General features: G+C 39.1%; 1 long non-coding RNA gene across 2 annotated transcripts; it reads right to left on the reverse strand.

The window, feature by feature from the left end:
- Positions 1 to 220: 220 nt before the first annotated feature.
- LOC114628773 lies at positions 221 to 2,763 on the reverse strand. Of its 2 annotated transcripts, none has more exons than XR_003712532.1 (3): positions 2,669 to 2,763; positions 472 to 551; positions 221 to 290 (listed from the first exon to the last, which is right to left on the reverse strand). It is a non-coding gene; the product is annotated as an uncharacterized LOC114628773 (long non-coding RNA). The 2 variants fall into 2 exon arrangements; XR_003712533.1 differs by lacking the exon at positions 2,669 to 2,763 and adding an exon at positions 1,451 to 1,510.
- Between the last annotated feature and the right edge of the window lie 13,145 nt (positions 2,764 to 15,908).

Below are 15,908 nucleotides of genomic sequence, written 5' to 3' on the forward strand. Positions count from 1 at the left end.
ACAAAGCAAGCAATAATTGTTTTTTGATCAAGAGTGCAAAATGGATTAAAATGAGTAAAATGGATTAAATGAGTAAAAACAGTAGAGACTTTTAACTCATTCAGATAAAGACATGAACAACAAAAAACAACTTAAAAAATACAGATGCTGGCCTAGGGAGACTGTTCAGTTCTTGGATCCCTAGAACCCATGGGAAGCTGGGTATGCTACAGCATGTCTTGTTTCTACATTCAGACTCTTTACCATCTGGTTGGGCTGGGGCTAGTGTGGACGATCTTCATTTCTGACTGCTGAAAAAGGAGAAACATGGTGCAACAATCACTTTTGCATCTGGTAATGAAAAACATTAGAAGGGGGGAACCACCTACACCCCTGCAGAAAAGCAATGATAAACCTCACAGGATGTTCAGTTCCTAAGAACAAGAGGCTAAGAAACAGCTTTTTACAGATGTATTTGTGACCAACACTCACCCATTTGGCGATTCTTGTTTTGTATCAATAGTAGTAAATGTAACCGATTGTCCACCACATCTCGTTTTAAATATATCACCCTAAATCCAAGAGAAAAATGTCAGTTATACTTGATACATCCAAATGATAGTGTATCAAGTTTCTGTGGTCTTTTCTTGGCAAATGTGGTGGCATTATGACTTGTAACAAGTCCCCTTATATGTCACTCAAACAATGTTAGAATGCAGAAGTCCTTCGTCTATATACTACATTTTAATTAATATTTTCCTACTTACTTTTTCTATAGGTGTATATATTGTGTTTTAAAAGGGGTCTGATAGAACATGGATATAGGTGAAACATTTGTCATGGATTTAAAAACTGAGTACAATAAATTTATGTATTCAAAACATAAAAAAATAAAATAAAATGAAAATACTCATAAAATCTGAAAAAAAATGCTGAAAATGTTCTGTGTCTGACAGTATCAAATATTTAGCCAAGATTTAATTCTCTATGAAAAAAATAAACAAGTGTGCCCACCTTACTAGTATGTAAATTTACTTTCATCTGTAATAAGTAGTAAAACTATACATAATTGCCAAAGAGTTGTTTTAAAATAAATTCCTTTATGATTTATAGTCAGAAAATGTTCACGTGATAAACCTACTTCATGGAACTATAAAGCTAGAATCACCCAAGACTTTCTCCGGCAATAAGGGCCAGGAGAGAAAAGGGGGGGATCTCTCCATCATGTCTCTGTCTCCGAGATTAGAAAATACTAAAGAGAAGACTGAAGAGAAAGAGGGAAAAGGGAGATATGACACTGAGGTCTTTACAGGCTTACCAGGATACTAACTGAAAATTAGGGAATTCTGTTCCCTCTGGTCCCTCAGGACTTGGTAAGTAGAAATCATTGTGGGGGAAGAGAAAGGAAACACTTCCCTGTGCAAGAGGATGCAAGACCTGCTAACAGAGCATATGAAAATGTCTTTCTCACCTGTGGGACATGGGTGTATCCACTATAGCACAGGAGGCAGCTGAAGCTCCCTCTGAGTTCTACTCCAGCCTAGTCTACAGAGGGAGACCCTACCAAAAACTAAATAAGAAAAATAAATAAACTACAGTATAGTGAATTAGAGACCCTATCTAAAGAAAGGAAAGGAGAGATGCAAAGAGACACTGTATGGTGTGCTTACAGAAAAAGGAACTTCTTGATTTTGTCTAAGGATCCCTGTTTGGATCATGACAGGTGATTATAGAGATAGACATGGAGATGATAACTATTTCCAAACCAAATGTGCTATCTGGGCCACAGGCTCTTCTGTCATCACTCTAAATGGCTGGAGAATAAAGGATGACTGTGATGAGAATCCTAGGGTGGGGTTCTAATGAGAAATAGTACCAGAGATGCCAAGTTCTCTTGGGAGGACAATTTTCCTGCATGGTGTACTCTGCAGTGGAAAAACAATCCTAGTCAGATCTGGTGACAATGTGTAGGTAGAAGACTCATCATCTTTAAAACACACTGACACACACACACACACACACACACACACACACCACAGAGAGAGAGAGAGAGAGAGAGAGAGAGAGAGAGAGAGAGAGAGAGAGAGAGCATTTTCTTCATTAATGATTGATGTGTGTAGTACCAACCCTGGGCAGGTGGCCCTGGGTTGTATAAGAAAGTAAGCTGAGCAAGCCATGGGAGCAAACCAGAAAATAGCAGACTCCATGGCTTCTGCATCAACTCCTGCCTTGAGTTCCTGCCCTGACTTCTCTCAGTGATGGACTGTTACTTGGAAGTGAAAGATAAAATAAATCCCTTCCTCCTCAAGCTGTTTCCCTGTTCAATAATATATTTTATCACAGCAATAGAAACCTAATTGAGACGATATCAGAGTGAAACCTGAAAAGTCTGACAAATGTTCTGTCACATAAAGTTGAAATCATAAAGCAATGTTATTCAGATTCAAGGTGGGTCAAGGACACCCTAAGTCCTCAAGATGCACAACACAGGAATACACCTTCCTCCCATTCACAGACATATCCTCCTTAAACTAGATAAAATACCTGAGCAGTCAAGAATGTGCCGCCTCAATTCTGACCTCACAAAAGTCAGTTGTAAGACCAACTTTTCTAATTCGTATTTACCTTCTTCTCCAGATCTACAGAAACTGTAGGACAGAATTCCACCCGCCATGAGTCACCTACTCACTTGATAGAGTGGCTCTCTGGAATGGGCATAGCTTCTCTTTTCTGGCGTTCCAACAAGGCATCAACTTCAGGCTGTATCTCCATGCTGTTCCTATGATTAGAGTTAAACTTCTAAGAGAGAGGCAAGAAAGACTTGAAAATAAGAACTTTACTTAAAGAATAGGAAGATTTAAAAATAGGATGCACATTAACACTTAAACCTGGGGAAAGGGCATGAGATAGCGCTTGATCCTCTGGTTTATACCACCCAAGCACTGCCAACCACAGGCCCGCAGCCAACATGCCCACCACCACGTGTAAGAGTCAAAGCAGTCCCAGTGTCTTTGTCCTTCCTCAGTACAGCATCCATCCATGTTCCGGTCCTGTGTCTATAGTAACAGTCAAAAACCAACAAAATGGTACATATGTAACGTTTTCCTTGAAATGACCCTATGCTCTGAGAGATCATTTGCAAACAATGAGGAAGCAGGCCTCCAGACCCCTGAGACCCTGTCATTGTGTACCTCTTTCCACTTCCTGTCACGCCATACATAAACAGAAGTCCTACAGTGTAGCAAGTAACAATGAGTTATAGTCTTAAAGTCCCACAGAACATCTCATTGTATTTAAGACACTAAAATTAGTAAACCACAAAAAAAGAGGATCACTCTAATGAGTTAAAGATGAATTCAATCTCAAGCCAAATATATAAACAACACAAAGTTTCATCACAAGATGAAACAGGGAGTTCAACAAAACTCCAAGAATCATACCATTTTTTCCATGAATGTGATCCTCTACCAAGGGATTAGCTACCACATCAAAGACTTCTTTCTGGGTGTTATGCATGCTAAATACCTGCTTAAAAGTGTATTGGATCTGTGGAGAAACAACATCACCACACAGAATTCCATTAGAGCTATATCTGTTCTATACTTGGAATGTTTCTGTTGTGAACATATATCAAATCCAGACTCGTTAAAAAAAACACAAAAAAAACAAAAAAACAAACAAAAACAAGAATGATCTTTAGGCTTGGAGCCTTCAGTAGTCAAAATGTACATAAATCACAGCTATCCTAACAATTACCTTCAGTCCTAGCCACTGAGGAAAAGTGAAGAAAAGTCATTGAGTCCACTAATGCTGCACAGATTAAGAGTGAACAAAAGTGAGCTTGTATAGCCAGTGCTACAGAGGCTGAGACAGGAAGACTGCCATGAGTCTGAGGGCAGCCTGGGCCACACAGAGTCATAGGCTAGACTTGGCTATAGTGTAAGATGCTGTTAACAAACAAAGCAAAAGAAGGCAATGGCCTATAATCCTAAATTTATGCCAGGCAGTGGAGGCACACACATTTAATATCAGTACTGAGGAGCCAGAGACAGGCTGATCTGAGGTTGAGATCATCCTGGTCTACAGAGTGAGTTCCAGGATAGCCAAGGCTATACAGAGACCCCTTATCAAAAAAATCAAAATATGTAAATAAATGTATTAAAAATTTCAAGCATTATAGCTTCTATTTGTTGTTCTTTCTTTTCTCTTCTCTTCTTTGGAGTGTGTTTGTATGAAACAGTCTGTATGTAGTTATGGCTGATCTAGAACTTGCAATGTAGACAGACCAGGCTGGCCTTCAAGTTTAAGTGATCCTCCTGCCCTTGCTTCCAAGTGCTAGGATTACAAGCATGCACCACCATTGGCCACAGCTCTCTATTTGTTCTTTACAAAGGTCTGTGTAAAGCAGCAAGAACCAACAAGATGGCTCAACAGGGAAAGCCACTTGCTAGCAAGCCTGAGAACCTAGGCTCAATCCCTGGAACCCACCTGGTGAAAGGGGAGAACGGTCTATAGGTTATTCTCTGCCCTCCTAAGTACACAATGTGCACACAAACAAAAATACATATATAATGATGTTGTAAATAGGATGGCAAAATAACAAGTGTACATTTTAAATCTAGAAATGAGTTATAAATATAATCTCATGAAGTTTTTTTTTATAGTTTTTGGGTTTATTTGTTGTTTGTTAAGACAGGGGTTCATTGTGCTGTCTTATCTGTCCTGGAACTCACTCTGTAAAGCAGGCTACCCTTGGACTCATAAAGATCTGCACACTTCTGCCTCCCATGTGCTGGGATTAAAGGCATGTACCACCCAGCATTATCTGAGTTCTTATACAAAATAAATGTTACTTTTTGCAATGTACTTTTATATTTGTGTATGTATGTATGCATATATATGTGTACGTATACACATACATGTAAAATTCTTTAAGACAGTCTTATGTAACCCAAGGTAGTCTTGAACTTACTATGTAACCAAGGAAGAACTTGAATTTCTGATCCTCTTGCCTCTACCTCCAGAGTGCTGAAATTATAAACTTATGCCACCATGACAGTGGGAGATTGGTTCAGATCTCCCACAGAAACTAACTCAGGAGGCTAAGACAAGTTCTAGTTCAGTCAAGTTAATATGTGAGGCCCTGTCTCAAAAACAAAAAACAACCAAACAAACCAGGAAGCAAATAAACAGAAAACAGAAAGATGAGAAAGAGGGGGTTAGGAGAAGAGCCCTGAACACAGCCCACCTTAGTATTCAGAGGCTAGACTGAAGCCAGCAGAGGGGACAGTGACAAAACAGCCTAAAGCTAAAGAGGGCAAGCAGAGTGAGCTTCAGGAAGGGGCGGGCTGCTGAGATAAAGAGACAAAGTTAGCAGCACAGAGGACATGGGAAGTCTACAGAAGAGAGTCACTGAAGCAGTGTGCACAAGCTGGATGGCAGCCCAGTGTAGCGGCTCAGGCCTGGAATCTCAGCACATAAGAAAAGGAGGTAGACAATTTGTCACAAGTTTAAAGGCTTCCTAGATTACACAGCAACCCCCAGAGCAGACAGATTAGAGGCTAAGCCCCTGTCTCAACAAACAAAAGAGTGAATGGCAGTTCAAACTCAGAAAGCCCAAATCAATCATCTACTTTCTGCATTCGCATATCTCCATCCCTTCAGAAAATCTGACTTCCTGCCTTATGAAATTACTTGTCTAATTGTCAGTTCGGGTATGATGTCCATAAAGGCAGTTTTACTTTGAACAAAAAGAAAAAACCTCCTCCCTACCAGAGAGTAACTAGCCTCCTACAACATTTGGAGAACTAATAGAATGTATCCATAGCTAAATATATCTTTATATTCTTTGTTATTGTTACTGTAAGCAGGTCTCCCTCTTCAGCACAGGCTGGCCTGGAACTCATGACCCTTTTGCTTCAGCCTCTTAAACTTTAGTATCACAGTAGTAGCTTAGCCTAGTATTTCACATTTATTCATTTTATTCTCTACTTCATTAGACATAAAAACTCTCTCAATACACCTCAGTAGTCTAATACTTGCCAAACATTCAGGAGGCCTTAAATTCATTCCCCAACACTGCAAATAATAAAGAAAACACTTACCAGGTAAAAACTGGTGATACATGCCTCTAATACCAGGTGGGTCATCCACCAGTTCAAAGCCAGACTGAGCTATAGAGAGATGCTATCTCCCAAAAAAAAAAGTGCCAAAGACGAACAAGGTCCTGCATTCAATCCCTAACACCACAAAAATCAAACAGCAACAAAACCCACTCAAGGCATCAAGGGATTCATACTTCTAATTTCAGTACTAGGGAGACCAAAACAGGGGGAATAGAAGTAGCTTTGAGGCCAGTCTAGGTGTGATGGTCGGAATCAGAATGTTGCCCAAAAGGTCAGATATTTGAATGCTTGGTTCCCAGTTGGGAGTCTGTTTAGGAAAGATTAGGAGGTGTGGCTTTGTTGGAGGAGGTGTGCAATGGGGGTGGGTTTTAGGTTTCAAAAGCCTACTTACTGTCTCTCTTCCACCCTCCTGGTTGCTTATTAGGATATAAACTCCCAGCTACTGCTCCAGTGTGCCACATGCGTTCCACCATGCTTCCTACAATGATGATCATGGACTAACCCTCTGAAACTGTCATGTTTCCTAAGTTACCGTGGTCATGTGTCTCTTTATAGCAATAGAACAGGAATAACACACTGGGCTACATGGTGATATTGCCAGAGAAACAAAATAAAACCTTTATGGTTGATCTACACATACGACAATACTACTCTGGGTGTAGCTCAAATGGCTGAGCACTTGCCTAGCATCCACAGGATCCTAGGTTCAAGCCCCAGCGAAGGGAAAAGCACACAAAATGCCTCTTATTAAATGTTACTCAAATCTTCTCATGTGAAGTTTCATATATTCAGTTTTAGGATGTCCTCTGAAAGTCAGGTGATGGTGCCACATGTCTTTAATCCCACCACTCAGAAGACAGAGGCAAGGAGATCTCTGTGAGTTCCAAGCCAGCCTGGCCTATATAATGAGTTTCAGGACAGCCAGGCCTACACAGTTACATCCTACCTCAAAAATATCAAAAATACAAAAAGAGAAAGAAAAAAAAATCCTCTGAAAGCAACCCCCTAATTCCAACATACCAAAAGTCTATCTGTATGTCCCACAAATGAAAGCTATTTTAGATAAGGTGGCTGAAGAACTCCTTCCCACACATGAGATTGCACATGAGTTTTTAAACTCAAAACTGACAACAAGGTTTCCACTAGGAACCTACCTGCTTATAGCCTTCATTACTTTGGAGCTGACAGCCCTCAGGAGTGTGGAGCTGCACCGTTGTACTATTGAAAACCTCAACACAGCACTCCTGATCAAGAAAACTCAGGGGACGCACCCTACAGTACACCTGGAAAAAGAGCAAGGTGTTCAAACAAGGTTGACTTTTTGCCTGATTTTCTTTTTGGCTTTTCTGTTTGTCTCCTTTGTTGAGACACACAGGTTCTCAGTCTGTAGCCCAAACTGGGCTGGAGCTCTCAGCAATCTGCCTGCTAGTCTCCAGGATGCTGGGACTGCAGGCATGCCCCTCTGTGAATGTTCAGCACTCACCTGACTTTCCATTTAAGTTCTGTTTATTCATCTACAAATATCTGATCTTCAACACAAAAATTTCACAGTCACCAAAACCAAATCTACAGCTCACAATGGTCAAATGCAAAGATGCACTAAATCAAAATAAATTTAGGCTAGAATATTAAACTGTACAGTAATCTCTTCACTGTTGTGCACAAATAAAATTGTAACAACATAAAAAAAACTCTCTAAATAGCTGAAAGATCCATTAAATGCTTTAGAGTTGGATGTTATGTCAAACAGCCAGCTCAGGTGGGTGTGGTAGCACACATTTGTAATCCCAGCACTTGGAGGGAAGAGGAGCTCATCTGAGGAAAACCTGTCCAGCTGTGCTCACAGCAAGTGGTGCAATTGGGAACCAGAGGCCCTCTGCAGTGGCAGTGGGGTGGTGGTGATCCCCTTTTCAGGAAGAGGTTTTAACTAAATTGTTATTCTACACTAGTCTCTATGAACATTGAGTATCGTGTTCTCCTTGAGAATGTGTCAGTTACGACGTACAGGTGGGAGAGGGCACATACAAGACAGAAATGGACTAAAGAAAACATACGTGCACACACACACACTCAGACACTTTACCTCGACTGGATGTTTAAGCATTGTCTGTGATCGTTTTTTAATTTTTGGTATCCTGGTTAAAAAGAAAAAAAAATAAAAAGAAAAACATAAATTTCAATTCCATACTAACATAGAAGTTGTCACAAATCCAAATAATGGTGAACTTCCTAAGGATAAAAAAATCATTTCCCACCTTTGGGCTGGAGCAGACACAGTGTTGGTCTGCTCCTGTGGAGATACTGAATCCTCAGCCATCCTAGAGGAGCCACTGCACTCAGAGCAGCAGACACCAAGGTGGTTTGCACTTGGGAGACATCTTATCCGGAGCAATCTTAGAGGAACCACTGCACCCAGAGCAGAAGGATTTCCAGATCCAAGAGGTGGCCTGAGTCCCAGAAGTTCTTCCACCCAGGAGATTAGGATCATAAGACCATGAAGACATCTGGACTCTGAGGAGCTCTGCCACAAGCAAGATAACTGGAAATATAGACTCCAGTCTTACACAGTGAGGACAGGTAACACTACAGTTAACCAGATTGTAAAAGGCAAGCGCAAGAACATAAGCAACAGAAACCAAAGTTTCTTGGCATCATCAGTACCCAGTTCTCTCAATATAGCAAGCCCTGGACAACCCATCACACCAGAAAAGCAGGATTCAGAAGTAAAATCACTTCTCATGATGATGATAGAGGATTATAAGAAGGAATTAAGTAACTCCCTTAAAGAAATACAGGAGAGTACAAGTAAACAGGTAGAAGCCCTTAAAGAGGAATCACAGAAATCCCTTAAAGAAATGCAAGAAAACACAAAGAAGGAATTAAACAAAAACATTCAGGATGTGAAAATGGAAATAGAAACAATAAAGAAAGCTCAAAGGGAGACAACCATGGAGATAGAAAACCTAAGAAAGAGATCAGGAGTCATAGACGCAAACATCACCAACCAAATACAAGAGATGGAAGAGAGAATCTCAAATGCAGAAGATACGGTGGAAAATATTGACACAGTTGTCAAAGAAAATGCAAAATGTAAAAAACTCCTAACTCAAAACATCCAGGAAATCCAGGACACAATGAGAAGACCAAACCTAAGGATAATAGGTATAGATGAGAATGAAGATTCCCAACTTAAAGGGCCAGTAAATATCTTCAACAAAATTATTGAGGAAAACTTCCCTAACCTAAAGAACAAGATGCCCATAAACATACAAGAAGCCTACAGAACACCAAATAGACTATAGACCAGAAAAGAAATACCTCCCATCACATAATAATCAAAACATCAGATGCACAAAACAAAGAAAAAATACTAAAAGCAGTAAGAGAAAAGGTCAAGTAACATATAAAGGCAGACCTATAAGAATTACACCAGACTTCTCACCAGAGACTATAAAAGCCAGAAGAGCCTGGAATGACATCATACAGACCCTAAGAGAACACAATTGCCAGCTCAGATTATGATACCCAGCAAAACTCACAATCACTATAGATGGTGAAACCAATATATTCCATGACAAAACCAAATTTGCACAATATCTTCCCACAAACCCAGCACTTCAAAGGATAATTGATGGAAAACGCCAACACAAGGAGGGAAACTACAACCTAGAAAAAGCAAGAAAGTAATCTTCCAACAACCCCAAAAGAAGATAACTATACAAACATAATTCTACTTCTAATAACAAAAATAACAGGAAGTCACAATCATTTCTCCTTAATATCTCTTAACATCAATGGACTCAATTCCCCAATAAAAAGACGCAGACTATCAGACTGGATAAACAAACAGGACCCAGAATTTTGCTGCATACAAGAAACGCACCTCAGTGACATAGACATACACTACCTCAGAATAAAAGGGTGGAAAACAATTTTCCAAGCCAATGGTCCCAAGAAAAAAGCTGCAGTAGCCATTCTAATATCAAATAAAATTTACTTTCATCCAAAATTAATCAAAAAAGATAAGGAAGGACACTTCATACTCATCAAGGGAAAAATCTACCAAGGTGAACTCTCAATTCTGAACATCTATGCTCCAAATGCAAGGGCACTTACATACATAAAAGAAACTTTACTAAAGCTCAAAACACACATTACACCTCACACAATAATAGTGGGGGATTTCAACACCCCACTCTCAGCAATGGACAGATCATGGAAACAGAAACTAAACCGAGACACTTTGACATTAACAGAAGTTATGAACCAAATGGACTTAACAGACATCTATAGAACATTTCATCCTAAAACAAAAGAATATACCTTTTTCTCAGCACCTCATGGTACCTTCTCCAAAATAGACCATATAATTGGTCACAAAGCAGGCCTCTACAGATACAAAAAGATTGAAATAATCCCTTGCATCTTATCAGATCACCACGGACTAAGACTGGTCTTTAATAATGACAAAACCAATGGAACACCCATGTGCACATGGAAACTGAACAACTTTCTACTCAATGATGACTTGGTCAAGGAAGAAAAAAAGAAAGAAATTAAAGACTTTTTAGAATTCAATGAAAATGAGGACACATCATATCAAAACTTGTGGGACTCCATGAAGGCAGTGCTAAGAGGAAAACTCATAGCTATAAGTGCCTTCAAAAAGAAACTGGAAAGAGCACACACTAACAACTTTACTGCACAACTAAAAGCTCTAGAACAAAAAGAAGCAAATATACCCAGGAAATAATCAAACTCAGGGCTGAAATCAACCAAATAGAAACAGAAAGAACAATAGAAAATATCAATAAAACCAGGAGCTGGTTCTTTGAGAAAATCAACAAGATAGGTAAACCATTAGCCAGATTGACCAGAGGGCACAGAGACAGTATGCAAATAAATAAAATCAGAACTGAAAAGGGAGACATAACAACAGAACCTAAAGAAATTCAAAAAATCATCAGATCCTACTACAAAGGCCTATACTCAACAAAACTGGAAATCCTGGATGAAATGGACAATTTCCTAGAGAGATACCAGGTACCAATGTTAAACCAGGAGCAGATATACCACCTAAATAGTACCATAACACCTAAGGAAATAGCAGCAGTCATTAAAAGTCTCCCCTCTAAAAAAAGCCCATGACCAGATGTTTTTAGTGCTGAATTCTATCAGACCTTCAAGGAAGACCTAATACCAATTCTTTTCAAACTATTCCACAAAATTGAAACAGAAGGAACACTACCCAGTTCTTTCTATGAGGCTACAATTACACTCATACCCAAACCCAACAAAGACCCGACAAAGAAAGAGAACTTCAGACCAATCTCCCTTATGAACATCGATGCAAAAATACTCAATAAAATTCTAGCAAACTGAATCCAAGAACACATCAAAACAATCATCCATCATGATCAAGTTGGTTTTATCCCAGGAATGCAGGGATGGTTCATTATTCGGAAATCCATCAATGTAATGCATGATATAAACAAACTCAAAGAAAAAAACCACATGATCATCTCACTAGATGCTGAGAAAGCATTTGACAAAATTCAACATCCCTTCATGATAAAAGTCTTGGAAAGATCAGGAATTCAAGGCCCATACCTAACATAGTAAAAGCAATTTACAGCAAACCAATAGCCAACATCAAGCTAAATGGAGAGAAACTTGAAGCAATCCCACTAAGATCAGGGACTAGACTAGGCTGCCCACTCTCCCCTGACCTATTCAATATAGTACTGGAAGTCCTAGCCAGAGCAATTAGACAACAAAAAGAAGTCAAAGAGATACAAATAGGAAAGGAAGAAATCAAAATATCACAATTTGCAGACGATATGATAGTATACTTATGATAGTGACCCCAAAACTTCCACCAGAGAACTCCTAAACCTGATAAGCAACTTCAGCAAAGTGGCTGGTTATAAAATCAACTCAAACAAATCAGTAGCCTTCCTCTACATAAGAGATAAACAGACTGAAAAAGAAATTAGGGAAATGACACCCTTCACAATAGTTGCAAATAATATAAAATACCTTGGTGTGAATCTAACCAAGCAGGTGAAAGACCTGTCTGACAATAACTTCAAGTCTCTGAAGAAAGAAATTGAAGAAGATCTCAGAAGATGGAAAGATCTCCCATGCTCATGGATTGGCAGGATTAATATAAAAAAAATGGCCATCTTGCCAAAAGCAATCTACAGATTCAATGCAATCCCCATTAAAATCCCAACACAATTCTTCACAGAGTTAGAAAGGAAATTCTCAAATTCATATAGAATAACGAAAAACCCAGGATAGCAAAAACTATTCTCAACAATAAAAGAAGTTCTCGAGGAATCACCATCCCTGACCTCAAGATGTACTACAGAGCAATAGTGATTAAAAAAACTACCTTGTATTGGTACAGAGACAGGCAGGAAGTTCAATGAAATAGAATTGAAGACCCAGAAATGAACCCACACTCCTATGGTCACTTGATCTTTGACAAAGGAGCTAAAACTGTCCAGTGGAAAAAGGACAGCATTTTCAACAAATGGTGCTGGTTCAACTGGAGGACAACATGTAGAAGAAGGAAAATTGATCCATTCTTATCTCCTTGTACAAAGCTCAAGTCTAAGTGGATAAAGGACCTCCACATAAAACCAGATACACTGAAACTAATAGAAAAGAAGGTGGGGAAGAGCCTCGAATACTTGGGCACAGGGGAAAAGTTCCTGAACAATACTCCAATGGCATATTCTCTAAGATCGAGAATTGACAAATGGGACTTCATAAAATTGCAAAGTTTCTGTAAGGCAAAGGACACTATCAATAGGACAAAACGACAACCAACAAATTGGGAAAAGATCTTTACCAATCCTTCATCTGATAGAGGATTAATATCCAATATATACAATGAACTCAAGAAATTAGACTCCAGACAACCAAATTACCCTATTAAAAGATGGGGTATAGAGCTTAACAAAGAATTTTCAATGGAAGAAACTCGAATGGATGAGAAGCACCTAAAGAAATGTTCAGTATCCTTAGTCGTCAGGGAAATGCAAATCAAAACAACCCTGAGATTCTATCTCACACCAGTAAGAATGGCTAAGATTAAAACTCAGGTGATAGTAGATGCTGGTGAGGGTGTGGAGAAAGAGGAAAATTCCTCTATTGTTGGTGGGACTGCAAGATGGTGCAACCACTTTGGAAATCAGTGTGGCAGCTCCTCAGAAAATTGGACATAGCATTACCTGAGGATCCAGCTATAACACTCCTAGGCATATACCCAGAAGATGCTCGAACATATAACATGGACATACGCTCAACTATGTTCATAGCAGCCTTATTTATAATAGCCAGGAGCTGGAAAGAACCCAGATGTCCTTCAACTGAGGAATAGATTCCAAAAATGTGGTATATTTACACAATGGAATATTACTCAGCTATTAAAAACAATGAATTCAAGAGTTTTCGAGGTCAATGGATGGAACTAGAAATTATCATCCTGAGTGAAGTAAGCCAATCACAAAAGAACACACATGGTATTCACTCACTGATTATTGGATATTAGCCCAGAACCTTGAAATGCCCAAGATGCAACCCACAGGCCACATGAAGCCCATAAAGAAGGAAGAACAAGTGGGGGTGATTCGGTCCTTCTTAGAATGAGCAACAAAATACTCAAGGGAGCATATATGGAGACAAAGTGAGGGACAGATTCTGAAGGAGGGGCCATCTGAAGATCTTTCCACCTGAGTATCCCATGTGCGGTCACCAAAGATAGATGCTGATGTGGAAGTCAGGAAGTGCATGCTAATAAGAGCCTGACATGGATGTCTCCTCAGAGACCTTCAAGAGTCTGACATATTCATAGGCAGATGCTCACAACTAGCCATTGAACTGATAATGGGGTTCTCAATGGAGGAGTTAGAGTGAAGACTGAAAGAGCTGAAAGGGTTTGTGGCACCATGAGGAGAGCAACAATACCAACCAACCACAGCTCCCAGGGTCTAAACCACCAGCCTGGGAGCACTTAGGGAGGGATCCAGGGCTTCAGTTGAATATGTAAGAGTGGAGGGCCCTACTGGGCATAGGTGGAAGATGAGATCCTTGACCTCATGAAGACTGGACGCCCCAGGGGATGGGAATTTTGAGGGTGGGGAAGTGGGACTGGGGGTGTAGGTAGGGGTTACATCCACAGAGAAGAAGGAGGAGGGGTAAGAGGATAGGGGGTTCCTGGGTGGGTGGGGGATTGGGTAAGGGGACAACATATGAAATGTAAATAAAACATCCATTAAAAAAAATTAAAAAATAATAGACATGGAAAAAAAAAAGAACCAGACTAACAGGAGTGTCCCACTGATGGCCTAAGGGTGCCTGTCACGTGAGTATATTTGTGTTACAAATGTGCTATTATTCCTTTTTTGTTTGTCAAAACTTAAGCCAAACACAAATATTCTTAGTTACTATAGCTTAATAGATAGTCTTGGTAACTATAACTATAAATTCTCTTTGTTTTTACTATTCTAAATTTATTAACTAGAACTCTCGAATCTTCTTTTAATTTTGTTATTGTTATTGTATAAACACACATGGATTTTAATTGAGAATGAGCTGAACTTGTTGCTTGGGAATTATGGGTTCCTTCTCTGGGGGGTCTTTATCTCCTTAATAAGATAGCTAAAAAAAACTGAATCACTAGACAAAAAAGGCACTCGTACCTAAAGACTGTTTATGACAGTGTTACTAGAACTCTAGTCCATATGCTAGCTACTTCTGGTCAAGAGATTTGACTTAGATCATTATAATGCCATGTGAAAATTAGATTATATCTATATTGAAATTTCAAGCTATAGTCTAAAATATTTGAGAGTCTCAGCTCTTTAGGGGGAAATGTTATAATAATTTTTGAAGTCACTGTGAATATTGGGGCTCTGTTGAGACCTATTAAAGAAAGATGTTTTCTCTTTGTAAAAAGAATAGTATCTAGCTCTTGTCCCTGAGTGGAGACATGAGATTCTAACCTGCTAGAATTTTTAGAACAATCCATCAATCACCTTGGGAAGACTTCCATGCTAGAGATTAGAAGAATAATTGAATCCTTAATGATGTATTACAACTTTTTTTCTCAGAAATATTCTGTGTACAATTTCTTTTGAAGTTCCACTCTGCAGCCTTAAGTCTACCTTTTTCCAAGTACAAACTTAGAAATGCAGTTTTCCTTCTAATTTTTTAGATTTAGATACTGGTAAAAATCTAAATATGTTTTGGGGAACTTTCTTATTTTGCCTCTGCTCTTCTTTATGATGTAGCTTCTCGCTGCATTCTGGCTGCTTGACTACCTCCATTGCTAACCATACTGGCCTCAAAGGCTAGGGCTCTTCTATTCTTCTTCTTAAAATCATTCTTCCATTCCAGGATCAATATTCACACCTTTCCTGATCATATGGTTTAACTCAGATTCTAATAAAATTTTTGTGATGCTGTCTAGTGATTCAATTTTTTAATTATTTTATTAATGAGACAAAGACATCCAGAGAAGGAACCCATAATTCCCCAACAAAAAGTTCAGCTCATTCTCAGTTATAGCTAACGTGTATCCATATTATTGCATTTTCGGTGTTCACATTCATGTTACATACTGATAAGTTTTTATTCCTATGCAATGCTTAGATCAATTGTTGTCATTTCTATTAATCTAATTTCAGGGACATCATAAACAGTGAGTTCTGGAAGTAGAGATCATTTTTGTTATGAGTGAAACTCTCCATGGAACACTTATGTACCTAGGATCTTACAAATAACCCAGAGTTT

This window comes from Grammomys surdaster, unplaced genomic scaffold (assembly GCF_004785775.1).
Source record: "Grammomys surdaster isolate TR1022 unplaced genomic scaffold, NIH_TR_1.0 67, whole genome shotgun sequence".
NCBI lineage: Eukaryota > Metazoa > Chordata > Mammalia > Rodentia > Muridae > Grammomys > Grammomys surdaster.